A 16,631-nucleotide genomic window follows, 5' to 3' on the forward strand; every position below is an offset into this window, starting at 1 on the left:
GAGAGCAGCTCCGAGACTTGACGAGCTCGAATAGTTTTTTAGGTCTATTTTTGGCGGAGTCAAGGAGGGATTTGAAGTGCGCCGCTTTCTCAAGGAAGATATGCTTGTCGTACCTGGATCTTGCTGTGCGAAGCATGGCTAAATTGTCTGTGGAGGGCACTTGCCTCCATTGCTTCCTCCAGGAATCTTAGCTGCTTCCTTTCCTCATAAAGGGATTTGTTGAACCACGGTGCTGAGGGAGTGGGCCTCATCCTTTTGCTTTTGAGTGGAGCGACGTTATTAATTTCAGCTGCAAGAACTGTGAGGCATTGGGAGGTGAGATCGTCAACAGCTATGTTTGGGTCTAGCCTTGGAAGTGATAGCAAGGCTGATTCACAGAGGGGACCGACATCAATATTTGTGGCATCCCGGAACCAGGAGATGGCCCTCTTGGGTTGGCCAAGAGTTATAGAGTGTGAAAGTTGAAGAGAGAATGGGATGAGGTGGTGGTCAGACCAATCTACATGTAATGGGGAAGAGGTAGAAAGCATGCCTGCTTTAGAAATAACAAGGTCCAGGATTGCGCCCTTAGAGTGGGTTGGTTCAATGCAGTGTTGAATAAGATCGTTTGTAGAGAGGAAGGTGGCCAGAGAGTTCGCAGAGGAGTCTTGCGAAACGCCCCAGTGGAGATTAAAGTCACCCACAAAGGTCTGATTGTCACTTTGTGTATATTGGTCGCTGATGAAGTCAGTGAGATCCTCTATAAACGAAGGGCCACTACGAGGCGGGCGGTAAATGATATGGAATCTGAGTGATGGACGGTGTTTCAATTGAAGCTCAAGAGAAAGGTATTCAAAGGTAAGGGAGGAACTGCTTGGAGAAGCCTTAAGTTGGAGGGCGTTTCTAAAGATGACTGCAACACCTCCCCCCGTGTTGTCAGTTCTGTCATTCCTAAATAAGGAGTAACCTGTGGGTAATAGGAAATCAAAAATAGAGTGAGAGGTATCATTGAACCAGGTCTCAGTGAGGAAGAGCATGTCAAGTTTGTGAAGGGTGATGGTATCGGAGATTTCAAGTTTGTGTCTTACTGCAGATCTGCAGTTGTGAAGCATACAGCGCAGCTCTGTCAAGACTGTTTTGGTGACGGGGGCACTTGGGCTCTGAAGGGTGATTGGGATATTGTACTTAAGTGGGGGTGCTCGGGAAGGTTTAGGTGGATGCTTTGTTCTGACAGAGGTGATGGTCGGAATAGTGTAGATAGTGGGGTTGCTAGGGTATGTCTGTTGAAGGAGGGTGGCGTTCAAGGGCTTGTGTGAATTCAAGACGTTTGCGGACGAGAGGTTGGGCTTGGCTGTATTGGGGTGAAGGGGCGAGGTGCATCTCATGGGAGGTTGAGAGGGAGTAGAGGTGCATGGATGGGTGGAGATCTTAGAGCATAAAAGTGAAATGGCGGCTGTAAGCTGGGAGATGGAGGTGATCAGAGAGCCTAGCATATTTTCCAGTGAGAATGAGGCAGAGCACGGAAGGTTGGGTGGCTCGATTGAGACATGGGGTGGTGGTATTGGTGGTGGAAGGCAGGAAGAGGTGGGGGGACAGGAGGTAAGTTGGGGAGAGGTGGGGGGACAGGAGGTAAGTTGGGGTGTGGGGTTCACAGGTGGAGTAAGTGCATTGGGCGTTAAAGGAGAGTTGTCATTGTTGGTGTCGCAAGAGGGGGAGGAGTTAAGGACACGTTTACAGGGAGAAAGGTGCGGAACACGGCGGTAGGGGAGTAGGAGGGGGGAGGCCTGAGTAGCGTTATGGGTATGTAGGAGGTTAGGGAGGAAGCGAGGTGCAATAGCTGTGGAGGTCCTGACAGTTCGGAGAGGTGGCGGTGAGGGAACGGTCATCTGGCCGAGTGAGGGGGATTGAAAGAGAGGGAAGTTGTGGAAGGGAAATAGTCCTGCTGGGCCCGAGGGAGGGAGAAGGGAGGGGTTACTGGGAGAGGAAAGGGGGTAGTGCAGCAGTACTAGAGGAGTAGGAGGGAGGGGAGAGAAGCAGTGGGAATGTGGCGAAAACGGGATGAAAGGCGAGGGGATGAAGGGGTGGAGAGGAGGGATGGAAGGAGGGATAAGGGGAGCATAGGGAAAATTAATCGGGGGAGAGGGTTGGAGGAGAGGAGAACTAAGAAGGGGGGTGATAGGGAGAAGTATGGGGGAGGAGAAGAGATTTGAGTATTGCGATAGTACGGATGGGACGAGGAGCGTATTAGCTAGTGGTAAGGCTGAAATAATGTGGGAGGGGACATGCTGTGAGGGGGGAGGAATAGGAGATGAGGTAAGTTGGGGCGGGGAGGGAAGAGGACCGACCTGTGCTACACGAGAGTGCAGCCAGTTAGAGTGGGGTGGGGTCGGCGGGGGAGAAAGGGAGAAATGGGTGGAGCTGGAAGGAGAGACAGGGGGAAACCCGATTGCAGAGGAGGGGAGTAAGGAGGGGAAGAGGTGGTCAAAGAGCGAGAGGCAGGTGTCTTTGCCTTGGATCATGACAGTACCGTTGTTATAGAGTGAGATAGTGAGGTAGCCATTGAAGCACTCAGAGGGGGAGATTTTTAGTTGTTTCCCATAGGGGATAGAGGAGGAGGAGGTGACGTTGAGGGAATTGTAAAAACTGTTGGACCAAGAGAGGGTGTCGCGGGTGAAGAAAATGAGATCGTTTTTGAGCCTCCCAAGACAACCATTGTAAAATTGATCAACAAAAAGGGAGTCCGGGAAACGTTCAATAATGTTATGCTTCAGTCGTTTTATTGTAGCTTTAGATTGATTGGGAGGAAAAATGATTTTGTAGCAATTGGCTCCAGACTTAACTCGAGAGGTGGCCATGTTGTGTGGGTGAGGCGAGGAAGGGTGGGGGAGGGATGAGAGGGGTGTTATTGGGAAAGCGGTGGTGAGGAGAAATAAAAGGGCAAAACGAGGGCGCATAATCCAGGCGTTTATGGTGAGAAAACCGAATTAATGTACCGTCAGGGAAGTGAGGTGGGAAATTGTTGGGCCCTTCCTCTAGGAGTATGAGGTGCCACCTGGCACTCGATAAAAGTTACAGGGGACATAATTGCAGATAGTCGGGACCCATCGCAGAGCAGATACAGACAAAGTAGAACAGAAAAAAAATGACCACCCAGAGATCGTTAGAGTACATTGAACTTAGTCCCAACCTGCTGCTAGAACCAAATTCGGTACCAGCCGCCATGTAAGCCCAAGATCTCACCAGACTACTATATGACCTGAAGCTCCTATGAAACACTAACGTTAGGGCAAAGAGCATAAGGTGGATCACAAGTTGATTAACAATGTCTAGAAAATGCACAGCAACCTCGTCACCTTCAGACCACCTCTGATGCCGCAGGAGTCATGACTCAATTTGAACTGATCAAACGGAGAAAGTTACTTAATAGGTGCAGCAGGCACTACTAGATGTGCACCTGTGAAAAGGTCTAAACAATGCAGCTGGTATTATTAGCTGTGCATCTAATGTGTGCATTACTTGCTGCGTAGCTGTAGAGAAGGGGCCTAAGCGATGCAGCTGGCGCTACTTGCTGCGCAACTGTAACATGCCTAAACGGTGCAGCTGGCACTACTTGCTGCGCAGCTGTAAAAAGAGCCTCAGCGATGCAGCTGGCACTGCTTGCTGCGTAACTGTAAAATGCCGAAACGGTACAGCTGGCACTACTTGCTGCGCAGCTGTACAAAAAGGCCTAAATGATGCAGCTGGCACTACTTGCTACGCAGCTGTAAGATGCCTAAACGGTGCAGCTGGCACTACTTGCTGCTCAGCTGTAAAAGGTCTAAACGGTGCAGCTGGCACTAATTGCTGCGCAGCTGTACAAGTGTTAAAACATAAGAACCACACAGTTGCAGAGTTAAGCGGATGGCGATTATGATGGAAGAGTGCATTTCTCGCAGAAGCCCGCAGAGCTGTCCGGTTGTTGCAGGAAGCATTGGCTGTGAAGAGGACACATCTGGAAGACAGACTGCTAGCTCACACTTTATCAAGAAAAAATGAATATACCTTCACCTCAAATTCTTTAAGAAGTTATTAATACTGTAAGAAAAACGAAAATAAATGCGTTTATCTAGCCATCAATATTGGCTGATTAATTAATTTTTTTCTTCATATTGCAATGAATTTCAAAAAAGAACACATAGTCTACTCCACAAAAAGTCCATTCTTATACTATCACAAAAACAACATAAATCCAATTCACATTTGATCAAATAAATTGCACAACAATACAGACAAAAATCACAAAAGTGGTAAACAGTTGAAATATGTACACCAAAATAACTTTTACACAGTTAACAATACATCGTATTCCAAAAGTGTAATGGAAAAGATTTTACAAAGACTCCATTGGTCCAAAGATCAGGCTATAATTAATGTAGTTGCCGACGCGTTTCAAGTCCTGGTTTTTTATATTGCCGGACTCTCATCAGGGCTGGATGAGTCTTTTGATAAAAGCCAACTGTTTCTAAAAAGAACAAAAAAAACTAACTTGTAAATAGCTCCCCAAAATAATCTTTAAGAATCATTACGCATTTTATGATGCAAGGACCTACATACCTGGCCTTCACCAGCAAAAGTTTAGACCTTCTTGTTCTGGTTAATGCAGTGCTCGCCTGTATATGACAAAGTAGCAAAGGCTAAGTCATATTAATTCCCTAACAAAACCTGACACAACCTAATGTTTTTGTTTTTCAAGATAAAGAAATAAAATTTACCTAAACGGTGCTTCCCTGGGGCGTTGTATTTTCAAGCATTCAGTTCATTAAAATTCAATAAGTGCCTTGGTCGCGCATGGGTTCAACCGATCTAAAGTGGTGAAAAACGATTTCGGACAAAAACGTAAATCAATTGTCCCTCTAATCTTGTGCAAATGCAGTCAACGTTTGCTCGTGTTTAACTTACGTGAAGGTCGATTGTAATGCAAGCAGGACGCCACGAATTGGCAGTCGTCAGGTCTGGGCCGAGTTCACAATCTGTAAGTGGAAACCGGTACAGTTTGTATACGGCATGAAGCCAGGTAAATAGTGAAAAGGCTTGTACTCATAGTACTTTGTGTAAAACAGCGTGTCGCTTACCTTTAAACAAAGTGTTTTAGTCCTATCCAGAAAATAACTCCAAAACGAGAGGAGCGAGGACAAGCCTACATTCTCCTGTCTCCTTTGTCGATTCGGGAACCACATGATCGTGACACGGGGGGCGGGACTATTCCACTAAACAGCGCATTGACTTATGGGATTTGTATTTTTTAACCAAAAAAGTGTTTAAGGACCAAGTAATTAAGTTATGCAACATCGGAACCCATGCTTGATGTCACCTAATTTGGAAAAATAGAGTGCACCGATGGATTAGACTCTATTAAGTTCACTCATAGAATTTAGACCTCGATTTATGCTATCAAATTTCATTATCAAATACGCTTCCTTGCGTAACAAAGCGCTTTCACCGCACAGAGAGCGATGCTTGGGATCAATTATGGACAAAACCGTCCATTTAAGTTGATTCTCATTATGATTTAAGGCAATAAAGTGTTCAACCATAGGTGCAGATTGAACCTTTTTCTTTATTCTCGATCTGTGTTGGGTTATTCTTGTGTTTATTTGTTGACTTGTCTTGCCGATATATACCTTATCACAAGGGCAAAGCACTGCATAAACCACATTTTTAGTTCTACAATTAGTGAAGCTTGTGTGTTTTCACACAATGCCATTGTGGTCAAAGATCTCACCCTCCAATGTTGACGGACAAGCAATACAATTTCCACATCTGTGGTGTCCAGTAATGGGTGGAAGATTCCATTGCGTTGTCAAATTGCTTATAGGTTTTGGGATGTAACTATCAGCACGTATTAACTGCTGACCCACACTAAGATTCTTTTTCATTGCGAAAATGGGTTTCGGCATACGGAACTCCAGATTCTCCAATAGGTGCCAATTTTTTAGAACAATTTGTCTAAACTTGTTAGTGTGAGGCCCAAAGGTCGTCACACAAACAAGTTTTTGTAAATCAGACTTGATCTTTTTCTCTAAAAGGGTCTCTCTGGGTGTGAACCTAGCTCTTTTTTTCAAATGTTTTAATAATTTTCTAGGGTATCCCCTCCCTTCCATTTCCTTACAGAAATATTCGGCATGTTTTTCAAAGTCCATCAGCTCAGTGCAATTTCTCCTGATCCGTAATAGTTGTCCATACGGCAGGTTTTGTTTTAAGCACTGTGGGTGCGAACTTTTATAGTGCAGAATAGTATTTCTGTCTGTCTCTTTTTTATACAGTGATGTCACAAGTTGTTCATCCTGACAACTGATTGAGACATCTAGAAAAGTCATTTCACTTTTACTAGATTGGATTGAAAATTTTATATCAGTGTGTCGTGAATTAACCCAATTGTGGAATAGGTCCAACTCGGTCTGGCTCCCCTGCCACAGGAGCCAGACGTCGTCTATGTACCTCCACCACTGCAATATATTGCCTGAAAAAGGATTGTTATTGAAAATAAATCTTTCTTCGTATTGCGCCATGTATAGTACAGCCATTTCCGGCGCATAAGGGCAACCCATGGCCGTCCCCTTGACCTGTATGAAAAATTCATTTTCAAACTTAAAATAATTCATTTTAAGTGAAATTTCAGCCAATGATAGTATGAAAGATGTAGGGACCCTATGTGGTCTTTCCCTGGATTCCAAATATACTTCAATCACCTCAAGAGCCTCATCCTGAGGGATTTGAGTATATAGTGACGTGACATCCAGTGTAGCCATAATCTGTGTCTCCTTTTTAAATTGGAAACCCTCCACCTTTGTAATGAAATCAGTTGTGTCTCGGAGATACGATGTTACACTCTGGAGGAACGGCTTCAAGAAAAAATCGATGTACTTAGATACAGGTTCTAATGCTGAATCACAGCCCGAGACTATCGGTCTTCCAGGTGGTTCTAAGTTGTTTTTATGTATTTTCGGTAAAAAATACAGGACTGGTGTTCTCGGTTGTTTTTTATTTAGGAACTCATATTCTTTGGGACCTAGGAAGCCTTGTTCCAATGCCACTTTAGTTAGTCTGTCAATTTTACTCTGAATCTCATGGACAGGATCTTCCCTGACCGGTCGATACCATTCACGGTTCTCCACGTGTGATTTCCCTACTGACAGATACATGGTACGGGGCCAAATTACTACGGCACCGCCCTTGTCAGCTTGTTTGATGACAATTGAATTATCCTCTTTCAAATTCCGAATGGCCACTGCTTCTCCACTGGTGATGTTGTTTTTAACATAACATTTGGCTTTTTCCAACTTTGTTATGGAAGAAAGTACAGCCTGCTCGAAGGCGTAAACCTGTTTAGGTATGTTAGTAGTGGGAGTGAATTTTGATTTTACTCTTAAACCAGTTATTTCAAGATTTTTAGCCACTTCAGAACCTGAAAAATAAGATTTTAACCTAATTTTACGGCAAAATTCGAGTGCCTCTAGTTTCATTTTGGTGAAATCGGTACGTCTGCTAGGGACAAATTTGAGACCGAAATTCAGTATATTCATTTCATCTGCTGTGAGTTGTTTGTCAGAGAGATTAACTATAGTGGATCGCTCTAATTGTTGTACTGCCTGTTTCTTGTGCGCATCTCCCAGGGTTGTTTGAAACGAACCCTGTTTTGTTGTCCCCTTCCTAAAAAAGGCTGATTGGGATTCCCTTGTTTGTTTTGTTGCCCCGGTCGTGACTCAAGGGGAGGAATCAGAGGATGACGTATCAGAGAAACCAATAACTCGATTCCTTGAACGTCCTTGGAAGGAAGTTAATGCTCGCCTAGAGTCCGTTGTTGTATAATAGTCTTTCTTAAGAAATGGATAGACCTGTTCTATTTTAAATGCTTTCGAGTCTCTCTCAAACTGTGTAGTTTTGACATTAATTGTATGATCTTTAAAGGTACTGATCTCTTTTTCCACCTTCTCAATTAATGCCTTTGCATCCGATATAGTTGGATTTTCAGCAATCGCTTTTAGAAGATCATCTATCTCTTTTTCTTCTTGGCTACACAACCTCTGTGCCGTTTCTATGGTGTGCACCATCAAATCTCTGCTACATTTGGTGTTGATGTAGCTAAAACCCTTTTTATATTCTGAATCTTCTGTAAAGATAACAGGAATATTTTTGATCTGTAATCCCCAAGGAATAGTGCCTGCCCGCAAGTGTTGGAGGAGAAAATAACCATGCAGTTCAGTCCTAATATGTTTCTTACGTAACCTTGTTAATTTGTCAACCTCATTCTGCTGTTTAGCTGAGGTGCTCAAAGATAAGGATGAAAAAGGGGAAGAAGCAATTAAGTTTTGGATGTGACTCTCTGTAAAGGACAATGTGTCCTTCTCTGCCCTATTACGCAGTGGACGAATCCACTGCTATCGATGTAATCGTGGTAAAGACACCTCGGTGTCCAAATACCCACTCGAGTAAAAACTCGCTCTATAAGTTTATCCAAGGAAGGGGTTTGGCCCAAAGGAGTAAGGAGGGAAGGTAGGGCCTATTTAACAAGAAAAAATGAATATACCTTCACCTCAAATTCTTTAAGAAGTTATTAATACTGTAAGAAAAACGAAAATAAATGCGTTTTTCTAGCCATCAATATTGGCTGATTAATTAATTTTTTTCTTCATATTGCAATGAATTTCAAAAAAGAACACATAGTCTACTCCACAAAAAGTCCATTCTTATACTATCACAAAAACAACATAAATCCAATTCACATTTGATCAAATAAATTGCACAACAATACAGACAAAAATCACAAAAATGGTAAACAGTTGAAATATGTACACCAAAATAACTTTTACACAGTTAACAATACATCGTATTCCAAAAGTGTAATGGAAAAGATTTTACAAAGACTCCATTGGTCCAAAGATCAGGCTATAATTAATATAGTTGCCGACGCGTTTCAAGTCCTGGTTTTTTATATTGCCGGACTCTCATCAGGGCTGGATGAGTCTTTTGATAAAAGCCAACTGTTTCTAAAAAGAACAAAAAAAACTAACTTGTAAATAGCTCCCCAAAATAATCTTTAAGAATCATTACGCATTTTATGATGCAAGGACCTACATACCTGGCCTTCACCAGCAAAAGTTAAGACCTTCTTGTTCTGGTTAATGCAGTGCTCGCCTGTATATGACAAAGTAGCAAAGGCTAAGTCATATTAATTCCCTAACAAAACCTGACACAACCTAATGTTTTTGTTTTTCAAGATAAAGAAATAAAATTTACCTAAACGGTGCTTCCCTGGGGCGTTGTATTTTCAAGCATTCAGTTCATTAAAATTCAATAAGTGCCTTGGTCGCGCATGGGTTCAACCGATCTAAAGTGGTGAAAAACGATTTCGGACAAAAACGTAAATCAATTGTCCCTCTAATCTTGTGCAAATGCAGTCAACGTTTGCTCGTGTTTAACTTACGTGAAGGTCGATTGTAATGCAAGCAGGACGCCACAAATTGGCAGTCGTCAGGTCTGAGCCGAGTTCACAATCTGTAAGTGGAAACCGGTACAGTTTGTATACGGCATGAAGCCAGGCAAATAGTGAAAAGGCTTGTACTCATAGTACTTTGTGTAAAAAAGCGTGTCGCTTACCTTTAAACAAAGTGTTTTAGTCCTATCCAGAAAATAACTCCAAAACGAGAGGAGCGAGGACAAGCCTACATTCTCCTGTCTCCTTTGTCGATTCGGGAACCACGTGGTTTAAAGGTAAGCGACACGCTGTTTTACACAAAGTATTATGAGTACAAGCCTTTTCACTATTTGCCTGGCTTCATGCCGTATACAAACTGTACCGGTTTCCACTTACAGATTGTGAACTCGGCTCAGACCTGACGACTGCCAATTCGTGGCGTCCTGCTTGCATTACAATCGACCTTCACGTAAGTTAAACACGAGCAAACGTTGACTGCATTTGCACAAGATTAGAGGGACAATTGATTTACGTTTTTGTCCGAAATCGTTTTTCACCACTTTAGATCGGTTGAACCCATGCGCGACCAAGGCACTTATTGAATTTTAATGAACTGAATGCTTGAAAATACAACGCCCCAGGGAAGCACCGTTTAGGTAAATTTTATTTCTTTATCTTGAAAAACAAAAACATTAGGTTGTGTCAGGTTTTGTTAGGGAATTATTATGACTTAGCCTTTGCTACTTTGTCATATACAGGCGAGCACTGCATTAACCAGAACAAGAAGGTCTTAACTTTTGCTGGTGAAAGCCAGGTATGTAGGTCCTTGCATCATAAAATGCGTAATGATTCTTAAAGATTATTTTGGGGAGCTATTTACAAGTTAGTTTTTTTTTGTTCTTTTTAGAAACAGTTGGCTTTTATCAAAAGACTCATCCAGCCCTGATGAGAGTCCGGCAATATAAAAAACCAGGACTTGAAACGCGTCGGCAACTATATTAATTATAGCCTGATCTTTGGACCAATGGAGTCTTTGTAAAATCTTTTCCATTACACTTTTGGAATACGATGTATTGTTAACTGTGTAAAAGTTATTTTGGTGTACATATTTCAACTGTTTACCATTTTTGTGATTTTTGTCTGTATTGTTGTGCAATTTATTTGATCAAATGTGAATTGGATTTATGTTGTTTTTGTGATAGTATAAGAATGGACTTTTTGTGGAGTAGACTATGTGTTCTTTTTTGAAATTCATTGCAATATGAAGAAAAAAATTAATTAATCAGCCAATATTGATGGCTAGAAAAACGCATTTATTTTCGTTTTTCTTACAGTATTAATAACTTCTTAAAGAATTTGAGGTGAAGGTATATTCATTTTTTCTTGTTAAATAGGCCCTACCTTCCCTCCTTACTCCTTTGGGCCAAACCCCTTCCTTGGAAAAGCTCACACTTTATGGCATAATTGATAATTATGGCAAATATTTTGAAGGCTTGACACGTGCTCGAGCTTTTAGGGCCAATCATTTCAGTTGGTGAGCTCTCCCTGCTAATTTTTCACCTCGCACACCTCTCCTGTGAAGTACCATTACCAGAGCACACTTGATACGGCTTCGAAAGCCAACGAGGGCATCCGCCTCGGGCTCACAGGCTGGAGTTATATGAAAACACAGCCCGTGGCTACGGCCCGGTGACAGCCAGTCAAAACCGGCGCCGTCAGCTCTAAGCCCGCCCCCTCCCGGCTATTGGTCTAGCTCCATGGGGGGGGTCAGCCATGTCTGGAGTGCCTTTGCCCTGTTTTAGCTGCTGAGCGAGCATTTCCTGCTTTGGTGGGGAGCAGCTGCGGGTGGCGGAAGGAGAAGAGTAGGTAAGGTGATCCTCCTGAGGCGGGTGGGACCTGCTGAGGGTCGCGGGGCTACGCTGCTGACAGGCTTGCGCCAGTCCAGCCATGCCAGCCTCAGTTTGTATGGGTTTCGCGAGGGCTCCCATATGCGCTCAACAACAACAATGCAGACTCATCAAGCCGGGCTAAACAGCACTTGGACTACCTAGCCGAGGGGTTCCGTGGCACCCCCACCCTGTTATTGTATCATCCATATCCTCAGCAGTGCCTCAGCTCGCGGGTCACTCCAGCACTGAGGGCAGTTCAGTGTTTTGTCTTTAAGTTGGGTATTCTATTCATCCTGACTTTTGCAATTGTCTTGATCAGCAGCCATTAAAACAAGGCAAGGGTTGTACAGAAGAGATGTTACTTCTAAGACAGCAAGAAAAGAGCGTTAGGACAGCCGTAGTTAAATTAAAGCAAGGCTTCTTCCTCGAGTCTTTCCATTGTTGGTTGTTGTGCAGTCCCTGGAAATGCACAGCTCGAGACAACCGTACAGCATCAGCTGGGCTCAGAGGTCAGTTCCAAGAGTCGGGGTGCCGGTGGAGCTGTCTCTTTCCTAATCCTGTTCACGCTTTCTCGAATCATCCCTTCCTTAATGCGCTCTCTCACTTTTTAGTGTGTTGCCTCAAGTTATTGACTCTACCCTTCGTGCAATCTAGTATTCGTGTTTGAAACTTTAGTGTTGGAGTTGTGTTGTTTGTGTTTTTCTAGAGATATACCTCTGTTTCCTTCCTGAAATGATTACGGGCCATATCTATCAAGATACCCATTTGCGATTTTCAAATAGCGATTTTTAAGAAATCGCTATTTGAGAATCGCAAATGGGTATGTATGTACATACTAGAAGTTGGTGGTAATTTGCGATTCCTTAAGGGCATTTTGCTAATTTTTTTTGCTACATACATTGCATTTAAGGAATCGCAAATTTTGCGATTCCTTAAATGCAATTGCAAAAAAATCGCAAATTTTGCGATCCCTTATTTTGCACCAGTTTTGCTTTATACATTCCATTTAGCAAATTCGCATTCGCAAAAGCCGAAATTCTGTGATTGCGAATTTGCATGATACATATGGCCCAACATCTCCTATTGGTTCCTGCTCCTCTGTCTTTTTCCCAGAGTGCTTGGGTGAATGTTCTTTCCTGGTATGGACAGGGAGTTAGAAATATACCCCGTTATATGTATAAATATTGGTCTGCATCCTACTGCTAACTCTCCCACGGTGTTTATCCCTGTATTCCTAATGGCCAGCCCAGTCCTCTGGCTGAGTTTCATCCCTATTTCTGGGGTCTGAGATCAACTCTCCATCTTTGGCATCTCATCTTTCCCATCTTTGTAACATAAGATAGCATGTAAATCGCACGTTCACCCAAGGGTATCTTGGCGCTGAATTTCAGATGTTTATTGTTACCCAACTCAATGGTACTTATTTTATCGACTTCAGAAGGATGAAAGGTTGGGTGGACCCACCAGGATTTGAACCTGTGACCATGAGGTCGAACACAGGCCCCTACACTGGACGCATTAGTCCACTAAGCCACCAGACCTGGCAACTTGTCACCTTAGCTGACCCCTCTTGAGTGTGCTGCCTCCGCTGTCCATTTTGCCTGTTCTATGACACTATCCCTTTCACTGGAACTGGCTTAATTTGCCTCACCTAACCCCTGGCTGTTCCAGATATGTCTTCTCTCTGTTTCTCTCTTACAACTGTTCCAGCTGGAACTCTCGCTGACAGCTTTCTGAATCGTCCCTCTCTGTTGCCTTAGCTGTCCATCTTGCTGCCGTTTGTCATAGCGATCCCTCTATTATCGCAGATGCTTTTCAGTTGTCTGAGCTCTTTGTGTTTGCCTGAGTTCCCAATATCTGTCTTTGCCTGAGCTGCCTGTTTTATCCCTGAACTATTCCTCACTCTCTTCACTTCTATTTGTTGACTGAGCTGTCATACTCAGTTTCCTTAGTTGGCCCTGCTCTGATGTCTAAGCTGTCCCCTGTTTGTTGACCACTATTTATTCCCAGAGCTCATATTTTCTGTGTTACCTGATCTGCTTAAAAACACACAAGATGATGGACGGAATGTTGCACAATGGCAAAACATTCACCCCCAGTCACAGATCTGGGTTTAATCCATCGTTATTTTGCTCACCAAGCCACCCCAGTTCAGACATGGCCATATACAAATCAGTCTTGACTCTGCCTCATGGGAACAGTCCAGCCCGAACTGCCAAGCCATGTCTTCCCTGGACCAGAATCAAGCATCCTAGGACCGGTTTCTGGCTATCAGCCGTCTTCAGCCAGGATAGCTTGACTCCAGTGGCTTAGTGAGCACGGGACCCACGTCTGGGCATACCCTTCCCACATAGGGTGAACAGCAAAACACACAAGAAGATGGACGGAATGTTGCACAATGGCAAAACATTCACCCCCAGTCACAGATCTGGGTTTAAATCCATCGTTATTTTGCTCACCAAGCCACCCCAGTTCAGACATGGCCATATGCAAACAGTCTTGACCCTGTGCCTCATGGGAACAGTCCAGCCCGAACTGCCAGTCCAGGGAAGACATAGCTGGGCGTGAATGTTTTGCCACTGTGCAACATTTTGTCCATCATCTTGTGTGTTTTGCTGTTCACCCTATGTGGGAAGGGTATGCCCAGACGTGGGCCCCGTGCTCACTAAGCCACTGAAGTCAAGCTATCCTGGATGAAGACGGCTGATAGCCAGACACAGGTCCTAGGATGCTTGATTCTGGTCCAGGGAAGACATGGCTTGGCAGTTCGGGCTGGACTGTTCCCATGAGGCACAGGGTCAAGACTGATTTGCATATGGCCATGTCTGAACTGGGGTGGCTTGGTGAGCAAAATAACGATGGATTAAACCCAGATCTGTAACTGGGGGTGAATGTTTTGCCATTGTGCAACATTCCGTCCATCATCTTGTGTGTTTTGCTGTTCACCCTATGTGGGAAGGGAATGGCCAGACGTGGGTCCCGTGCTCACTAAGCCACTGGAGTCAAGCTATCCTGACTGACGAAGGCTGATAGCCAGAAACCGGTCCTAGGATGCTTGATTCCGGTCCAGGGATGACATGGCTTGGCAGTTCGGCCTGGACTGTTCCCATGAGGCACATGGTCAAGACTGATTTGCATATGGCCATGTCTGAACTGGGGTGGCTTGGTGAGCAAAATAACGATGAATTAAACCCAGATCTGTGACTGGGGGTGAATGTTTTGCCATTGTGCAACATTCTGTCCATCATCTTGTGTGGTTTACCTGATCTGCTTTCCTGGCAGTTGTTTAGCCTGCTCAACCTTGATGTTGCATGATCTGTCCCCTCCGCCCTTACTTACCTCATCTAGCTGACTCGCACCCCTTGCACTTAGTTGACTTGACTCCTGTTGCATTTGCACTCCCTTGCAGTTTCCTGAACTTCCCTACAAGTGGTTGCCTGATCTGTTCCCTTCTTTTGGTAGCCTGACCTGTCCCTCCCTTGCAGTAACCTAATCTGCCCTGCCTTGCAGAAGCTGGATCTACACCCACTTGACATTCTTCCCCTTGGATTTGCCTGATGTCCCCATTTGGGTTTGCCTGATTGCCCCTCCAGTTGGGTTTTCCTGATTGCCCCCTTCTGTTGGGGTTGCCTGCTCTCCCCCCCTGCCTGTTGGGTTTGCCTGATCGCCCCTCCTGCCCGTAGGGTTTGCCTGATCGCTCCTTCTGCCCATTGGGTTTGCTTGATGGCCCCTCCTGCCCTTTGGGTTTGCCTCACAGTCCCTCTCCCACTTGGATGTACCTGACAGACCCTCCCCCTTGAGTGTACCTGACAGTCCCTCCCCCCCTTGGGTTTACCTGACAGTCCCTCCCCCCTTGGGTTTACTTGACAGTCCCTCCCCATTTGGGTTTGTCAGACAGTCTCTCCCCATTTGTGTTTACCTGACAGTCCCTCCCCATTTGTGTTTGTCTGACAGTCTCTCCCCAATTGAGTTTGTCTGATCAGCCCCGCATCCTTAGGTTTGTCTGATCAGCCCCTCCTTGGGTTTGTCTGATCGCCCCAGCCCCCCTCTGTTGGGTTTGCCTGATTGCCCCCTCTGCTGGGTTTGCCTGATTGCCCCCCACCTCTGCTGGGTTTGCCTGATTGCCCCCCTCTGTTGGGGTTGCCTGCTCTCCCCCCCCCTGCCTGTTGGGTTTGCCTGATCGCCCCTCCTGCCCGTAGGGTTTGCCTGATCGCTCCTTCTGCCAGTTGGGTTTGCTTGATGGCCCCTCCTGCCCGTTGGGTTTGCCTCACAGTCCCTCCCCCCCCCTGGGTGTACCTGACAGTCCCTAATCCCCTTGGGTGTACCTGACAGTCCCTAATCCCCTTGGGTGTACCTGACAGTCCCTACTCCCCTTGGGTGTACCTGACAGTCCCTACTCCCCTTGGGTTTACCTGACAGTCCCTCCCCCCCTTGGGTTTACCTGACAGTCCCTCCCCATTTGGGTTTACCTGACAGTCCCTCCCCATTTGGGTTTACTTGACAGTCCCTCTCCATTTGGGTTTACCTGACAGTCCCTACCCATTTGGGTTTATCTGACAGCCTCTCCCCATTTGGATTTAGCTGACAGTCCCTCCCCATTTGTGTTTGTCTGACAGTCTCTCCCCATTTGGGTTTACCTGACAGCCCCTCCGCATTTGGATTTACCTGACAGTCCCTCCCCTTTTGGGTTTGTCTGACAGTCTCTCCCCAATTGAGTTTGTCTGATCAGCCCCGCATCCTTAGGTTTGTCTGATCAGCCCCTCCTTGGGTTTGTCTGATCGCCCCTGCCCCCCTTCTGTTGAATTTGCCTGATTGCCCGCCTCTGTTGGGTTTGCCTGATTGCCCCCCCCCCTCTGCTGGGTTTGCCTGATTGCCCCCCTCTGTTGGGGTTTGCCTGATTGCCCCCCCTCTGCTGGGCTTGCCTGATTGCCCCCTCTGCTGGGTTTGCCTGATTGCCCCCCTCTGCTGGGTTTGCCTGATTGCCCCCTCTGTTGGGTCTGCTGGATCGGCCCTCCATCCCCAAGCGTTTGCCTGATTGCCTGCCCCGGCTTTGCCTGACCGCCCTTCCTTGAATTTCCCCCTTGGGGTTTGCCTGATTGACACTTTCCCCCTTGGGTTTGCCTGATCTGCTCTTTCAGTTCTTCGGTCTTCCTTACCATCCCTCTCCCCATTGGGTGTGGTTGATCCTTTGCTTTGCTTGACCTACCCCCCTCCCCCAGCTCCCTTTTGAGGGTTGCCTGATCTGCCGACTACCTTGGGGTTCATATTCTGCCCCTCCTTGCGCTTGCCTGAACTACAGCTCTTTTGTG

At 45.4% G+C, this 16,631-nt stretch overlaps 1 protein-coding gene and 1 long non-coding RNA gene across 2 annotated transcripts in view; both read left to right on the forward strand.

Annotated features, from left to right (window-relative positions):
* The first annotated feature begins 10,022 nt into the window (after positions 1–10,022).
* Positions 10,023–10,452, forward strand: LOC144783070 (uncharacterized). Its single transcript, XR_013601383.1, has 3 exons — positions 10,023–10,089; positions 10,192–10,247; positions 10,341–10,452. It is a non-coding gene; the product is annotated as an uncharacterized LOC144783070 (long non-coding RNA).
* A 715-nt stretch (positions 10,453–11,167) lies between these two features.
* Positions 11,168–16,631, forward strand: part of ACY1 (aminoacylase 1) — a 197,418-nt gene continuing 191,954 nt past the window's right edge. The window contains exon 1 of the mRNA XM_078661166.1: positions 11,168–11,299. The gene's annotated coding sequence lies outside the window, so the exon portion shown is untranslated. The remainder of the gene's footprint in view (positions 11,300–16,631) is intronic.

Source organism: Lissotriton helveticus, chromosome 9 (genome assembly GCF_964261635.1).
Source record: "Lissotriton helveticus chromosome 9, aLisHel1.1, whole genome shotgun sequence".
In the NCBI taxonomy this organism is placed as follows: Eukaryota; Metazoa; Chordata; class Amphibia; order Caudata; family Salamandridae; genus Lissotriton; species Lissotriton helveticus.